This window comes from Arachis hypogaea, chromosome 15, assembly GCF_003086295.3.
Source record: "Arachis hypogaea cultivar Tifrunner chromosome 15, arahy.Tifrunner.gnm2.J5K5, whole genome shotgun sequence".
NCBI lineage: Eukaryota > Viridiplantae > Streptophyta > Magnoliopsida > Fabales > Fabaceae > Arachis > Arachis hypogaea.
The window spans coordinates 28,929,244-28,935,819 of record NC_092050.1 but is presented as its reverse complement, the minus strand read 5'-3'; the positions used below and the strand labels follow the sequence as shown (position 1 = coordinate 28,935,819).

The 6,576-nt window shown below is 36.9% G+C and overlaps 1 non-coding gene across 1 annotated transcript; it reads left to right on the top strand.

Annotated features, from left to right (window-relative positions):
• The first annotated feature begins 1,313 nt into the window (after positions 1-1,313).
• LOC112752450 (small nucleolar RNA R71) lies at positions 1,314-1,421 on the top strand. The gene has a single exon (XR_003176886.1). It is a non-coding gene; the product is annotated as a small nucleolar RNA R71 (small nucleolar RNA).
• Positions 1,422-6,576: the final 5,155 nt, after the last annotated feature.

Below are 6,576 nucleotides of genomic sequence, written 5' to 3'. Positions count from 1 at the left end.
ACTAACACGTCCTCTATTTGTCCATAAGCCTGTTTTCTTGAACTGCCTGCCATCTCTAATGAGATTTTAGCAGCTTGCACCCCATAGATTTCCAGTTTCTCTATTACAGAGAGGGGCATGAGGTTTATTCCTGAACCAAGGTCACACAGAGCCTTAAAGATCATGGTGCCTATGGTACTGGGTATTATGAACTTTCCAGGATCCTGTCTCTTCTGAGGCAATGTCAGTTGATCCAGATCATTTAGTTCATTGATGAACAAGGGAGGTTCAACTTCCCAAGTATCAATGCCAAATAGTTTGGCATTCAACTTCATGATTGCACCAAGAAACTTGGCAGTTTGCTCTTCAGTAACATCCTCATTTTCTTTAGAAGAGGAATACTCATCAGAGCTCATGAAGGGCATAAGGAGGTTCAATGGAATTTCTATGGTCTCTAGATGAGCCTCAGAGTCCTTTGGTTCCTCAAGGGGAAGCTCCTTATTGATCACTGGACGTCCCAGGAGGTCTTCCTCCTTGGAATTCACGTCCTCCTCTCCCTCTTTGGGTTCGGCCATTTTGCTTATGTCAATGGCCTTGCACTCTCCTTTTGGATTCTCTTCTGTATTGCTTGGGAGAGTACTAGGAGGGATTTCAGTGATCCTTTTACTCAGCTGGCCCACTTGTGCTTCCAAATTTCTAATGGAAGACCTTGTTTCATTCATGAAACTGACAGTGGCCTTAGATAGATCAGAGACTAGATTTGCTAAATTAGAAGCATTTTGTTCAGAGTTCTCTGTCTGTTGCTGAGTGGATGATGGAAAAGGTTTATTATTGCTAAACCTGTTTCTTCCACCATTATTAAAGCCTTGTTGAGGCTTTTGATCCTTCCATGAGAAATTTGGATGATTTCTCCATGATGAGTTATATGTGTTTCCATAAGGTTTACCTAAATAATTTACCTCTGCTATTGCAGGGTTTTCAAGATCATAAGCTTCTTCATTAGAAGATGCCTCTTGAGTACTGTTGGATGCAGCTTGCATTCCATGCAGACTCTGAGAGATCATATTGACTTGCTGAGTCAATATTTTATTCTGAGCCAATATGGCATTCAGAGTATCAACTTCAAGAACTCCCTTCTTCATTGGCGTCCCATTACTCCCAGGATTCCTTTCAGAAGTGTACATGAACTGGTTATTAGCAACCATGTCAATGAGTTCTTGAGCTTCTGCAGGCGTTTTCTTTAGGTGAATGGATCCACCTGCAGAATTATCCAGTGACATCTTTGATAGCTCAGATAAACCATCATAGAATATATCCAGGATGGTCCATTCTGAAAGCATGTCAGAAGGACACTTTTTGGTCAACTGTTTGTATCTTTCCCAAGCTTCATAGAGGGATTCACCTTCTTTCTGTCTGAAGGTTTGAACATCAGCTCTAAGCTTGCTCAGCTTTTGAGGAGGAAAGTACTTGGCTAAGAAAGCCGTGACCAGCTTATCCCAAGAGTTCAGGCTGTCTTTGGGTTGAGAATCCAACCATAATCTAGCTCTGTCTCTTACAGCAAAAGGGAAAAGCATGAGCCTGTAGACTTTAGGATCTACTCCATTAGTCTTAACAATATCACATATCTGCAAGAATTCAGTTAAGAACTGAAAAGGATCTTCAGATGGAAGTCCATGAAACTTGCAGTTCTGCTGCATCAGAGAAACTAATTGAGGTTTCAGCTCAAAGTTGTTTGCTCCAATGGCAGGAATGGAGATGCTTCTTCCATGTAAATTGGAATTAGGTGCAGTGAAGTCACCAAGCATCTTCCTTACATTATTATTATTTTCGGCTGCCATCTCCTCTTCCTGTTCGAAAATTTCTGAAAGGTTATCTCTGAATTGTTGTGTTTTAGCTTCTCTTAGTTTCCTTTTCAGAGTCCTTTCAGGTTCTGGATCTGCTTCCACAAGAATGTTCTTATCCTTGCTCCTACTCATATGATAAAGAAGAAGGCACAGAAAAATAATAATAATAATAGAGATCCTTTATACCACAGTATAGGGATCTCTGTGTGAGTAGAAGAAGAGGGGGAGACAAAGAATGTAATATAATGGAAGAAACACAACTGTGAGGAGGGTTGAGATGTGAGATGAGATGTTAGTGGATGAATAAATAAATAGAATGAGATGAGAGAGGGAGAATTTTCGAAAAATATTTTTGAAAAAGAGTTAGTGATTTTCGAAAATGGTTTTTGAAAAATGTTAGTATTTTTCGAAATTTTTTTTAAATCAAAAATAAAAAATAATTAGTTAATTAAAAAAAATTTTTTGAAAAAGAGGGAAGATATTTTCGAAAATTAGAGAGAGAGAGTTAGTTAGGTAGTTTTGAAAAAGTTAAGAAACAAACAAAAAGTTAGTTAGTTAGTTGAAACAAATTTTGAAAAGATAAGAAGTTAGGAGGTTAGAAAAGATATTTTGAAACCAACTTTTTGAAAAAGGCAAGATAAGAAGATATTTTTTAAAAGATATGATAGAAATTAGTTTTTGAAAAAGATTTGATTTTTAAAAACATAATTAATGACTTGATTCATAAGAAATCACAAGATATGATTCTAGAACTCAAAGTTTGAATCTTTCTTAACAAGCAAGTAACAAACTTGAAATTTTTGAATCAAAACATTAATTGTTATTGTTATTTTCGAAAATTTGGTATAAAAATAAGAAAAATATTTTTGAAAAATATTTTTGGAATTTTCGAAAATAACTAAGAATTTTGAAAAAGATTTAATTTTTGAAAAAGATTTAATTTTTGAAAAAGATTTTGAAAAAGATAAGATTTTCAAATTGAAAATTTGATTTGAAAAAGTCAACTCAAATTTTCGAATTTGATGAGAGAAAAAGGGAAAGATATTTTTTGATTTTTGAATTTTTATGATGCAAGAGAAAAACAAGAAAAATGGTGCAATGCATGAAATTTTTAGATTAAAACAATGAATGCATGCAAGAATGCTATGAATGTCAAGATGAACACCAAGAACACTATGAAGATCATGATGAACACCAAGAACATATTTTTGAAAAATTTTTAATGCAAGGAAAACATGTAAGACACCAAACTTAGAATTCTTTAATGCTTAGACACTAAGAATTCAAAAATGCATATGAAAAACAATAAAAGACACAAAACAAAAAAATCATCAAGATCAAACAAGAAGACTTACCAAGAACAACTTGAAGATCATGAAGAACACTATGAATGCATGAACTTTTCGAAAAATGCAAGATGCATATGCAATTGACACCAAACTTATAACATGACACATGACTCAAACAAGAAACACAAAAATATTTTGATTTTTATGATTTTCTAAATTTTTTTTTCGAAAATTATATGAAAAAGAAAAATTAAGGATTCCAAAATTTTTAACATGAATTCCAGGAATCTTGCATTCTTAGTCTAAAGCTTCAGTCCAGGAATTAGACATGGCTCACTAGCCAGCCAAGCTTTCAATGAAAGCTTCGGTCCAAAACACTAGACATGGCCAATGGCCAGCCAAGCTTCAGCATGTAATTCAGACATGACACGCCTGACATACTCATTCCCAAAGGAATTAGACATGGCTTTACAGCCAGCCAGGCTTCAACATGCTTCATGAAACACTAGAATTCATTCTTAAAAATTTTGAATAGAATTTTTGAAAACATTTTTTTTTCGAAAACAGATGAGAAAATTTTAGAAATATTTTTGAAAAATTTTTGAAAATAAAATAAAAAGAAAATTACCTAATCTGAGCAACAAGATGAACCGTTAGTTGTCCAAACTCAAACAATCCCCGGCAACGGCGCCAAAAACTTGGTGCACGAAATTGTGATGTCCAGGCTCGAACAATCCCTGGCAACGTGAGCAACTTGGTACGCGTAATCGTGATTACACTTTAATCATGTAAAATTCATGGCTCTTTCTTTCCCTGGCAATGGCGCCAAGAACATGGTGCCAATACCATGGTTCACAACTTCGATACAATTAACCAGCAAGTGCACTGGGTCGTCCAAGTAATACCTTACGTGAGTAAGGGTCGAATCCCACGGAGATTGTTAGTATGAAGCAAGCTATGGTCACCTTGTAAATCTCAGTCAGGCAAATATAAAATAGCAATGAGGTTTTCGAAATTAATTAATAAAATAGGGATAGAAATACTTATGTAAATCACTGGTGAGAATTTCAGATAAGCGAATAGAGATGCTTCTCATTCCTCTAAACCTCTGCTTTCCTGCTATCTTCATCCAATCGATCTTACTCTTTTCTATGGCTGGCTTTATGCAAGGGCATCACCGTTGTCAGTGGCTACATCCCCTCCTCTCAGTGAAAAATATGCTCACATGCTCTGTCACAGCACGGCTAATCATCTGTCGGTTCTCGATCATGCTGGAATAGGATTCACCCTCCTTTTGCGTCTGTCACTAACGCCCAGCACTTGCGAGTTTGAAGCTCGTCACAGTCATTCAATCATTGAATCCTACTCAGAATACCACAGACAAGGTTTAGACCTTCCGGATTCTCTTGAATGCCGCCATCATTCTAGCTTACGCCACGAAGATTCCGGTTAAGAGATCTAAGAGATATTCATTCTAGCTTAATTCATGTAGAACGGAAGTGTTTGTCAGGCACGTGTTCATAGGGGAGAATGGTGATGAGCGTCACACATAATCATCACCTTCATCACGTTCTTGGGTGCGAATGGATATCTTAGAAGCGAAATAAGATGAATTGAATAGAAAACAGTAGTACTTGCATTAATCTTTGAGGAACAGCAGAGCTCCACACCTTAATCTATGGAGTGTAGAAACTCTACCATTGAAAATACATAAGTGAAGGTCCAGGCATGGCCGTGTGGCCAGCCCCCATGGTCTAAGAACAATGCGTTCCAAGATTGTCTAATACAATAGTAAAAGGTCCTATTTATAATAAACTAGCTACTAGGGTTTACAGAAGTAAGTAATTGATGCATAAATCCACTTCCGGGGCCCACTTGGTGTGTGCTTGGGCTGGCCTTGAGTGTTGCACGTGTAGAGGTCCTTTCTGGAGTTGAACGCCAGCTTTTGTGCCAGTTTGGGCGTTCAACTCTGGTTTTGGCTCCTTTTCTGGCGCTGGACGCCAGATTTGGGCAGAAAGCTGGCGTTGAACGCCAGTTTACGTCATCTATTCTTGGCCAAAGTATGGACTATTATATATTGCTGAAAAGCCCTGGATGTCTACTTTCCAACGAAATTAGAGGCGCGCCATTTCGAGTTTTGTAGCTCCAGAAAATCCACTTTGAGTGCAGGGAGGTCAGAATCCAACAGCATCAGCAGTCCTTCTTCAACCTCTGAATCTGATTTCTGCTCAAGTCCCTCAATTTCAGCCAGAAAATACCTGAAATCACAGAAAAACACACAAACTCATAGTAAAGTCCAGAAATGTGAATTTAACATAAAAACTAATGAAAACATCCCTAAAAGTAACTAGATCCTACTAAAAACATACTAAAAACAATGTCAAAAAGCGTATAAATTATCCGCTCATCAAAAAGCATGCAAAGTGGGAGAACTCATGAAGAAATGAAGGAACCGTAAAGCTGTCAAGCCTGACCTCTTCGCACTCAAACGACCATAACTTGAGCTACAGAGGTCCAAATGAGACAGTTCCAGTTGCGTTGTAAAGCTAACATCTGAGGCTTCGAAATGATATAAATTTTGCCATATGTTGCTTCACGTTCAGGGGTGCGCACGCGCCATGTGCGCGCGCGCCGATTCTGCCCGTGGGTCCACTTTAATGAAATCGCCCCCAGCGATTTTGCAGCTCATTTTGGGCCAAATCTAACCCATTTCTGATGCTATTGAACTCAAGGATTGAAGGGGGAATGAACTAAGTAGTCATAGTTTTAGTTTTTATCATGTTTTAGGTAGAATTCTAGAGAGATAAGCTCTCTCTTCTCTCTAGAATTTAGGGTAGTTTAGGTTTAATTTTCTTAAATCCAACTTTTAATTCTTATTTTGATTTAGTTTTCCCTTGTTAATTTCTTGTTATTACATCTTAATGTTCTTAGTTCCTCTTGATCATTTCCTTTATTTTGTTGCTCTCATGTTCATGAACCTTGTTGGATCTCAATTTTCTTTAATGCAATTTTTATGTTTCCATGTTCTTTTATGTTGATCTTGATTGCTATTGTTGATTTCTTGTATCCTTGCAAATTGTAGTTGGTAGATTTTACTATTTTTGCTTATTTACCATGCTTTCCCTTTGTACCCACCAAGTGTTTGACAAAATGCTTGGTTGGGCTTTAGAGTAGATTTTGAGCATTCCTGGCTTGAAAAGAGTAATTGGGCAATCTTGAGTCATGAAAACCCAACTTATGTTGGTGATCTAGAGTTGTTAGCTAATATTGTTTCCATTGACGCTAATCTTTTGCTAATTTAATTACTGAGTTGATTAGGACTTTTGGAATATTGTTTCCATTGACGCTAATCTTTTGCTAATTTAATTAGTAAGTTGATTAGGACTTTTGGATTGAGATTAGCTAGTCTTATTAGACTTTCTCTTATGGAAGATAATATGATACCTTCTTCCAATGTTGGAGAT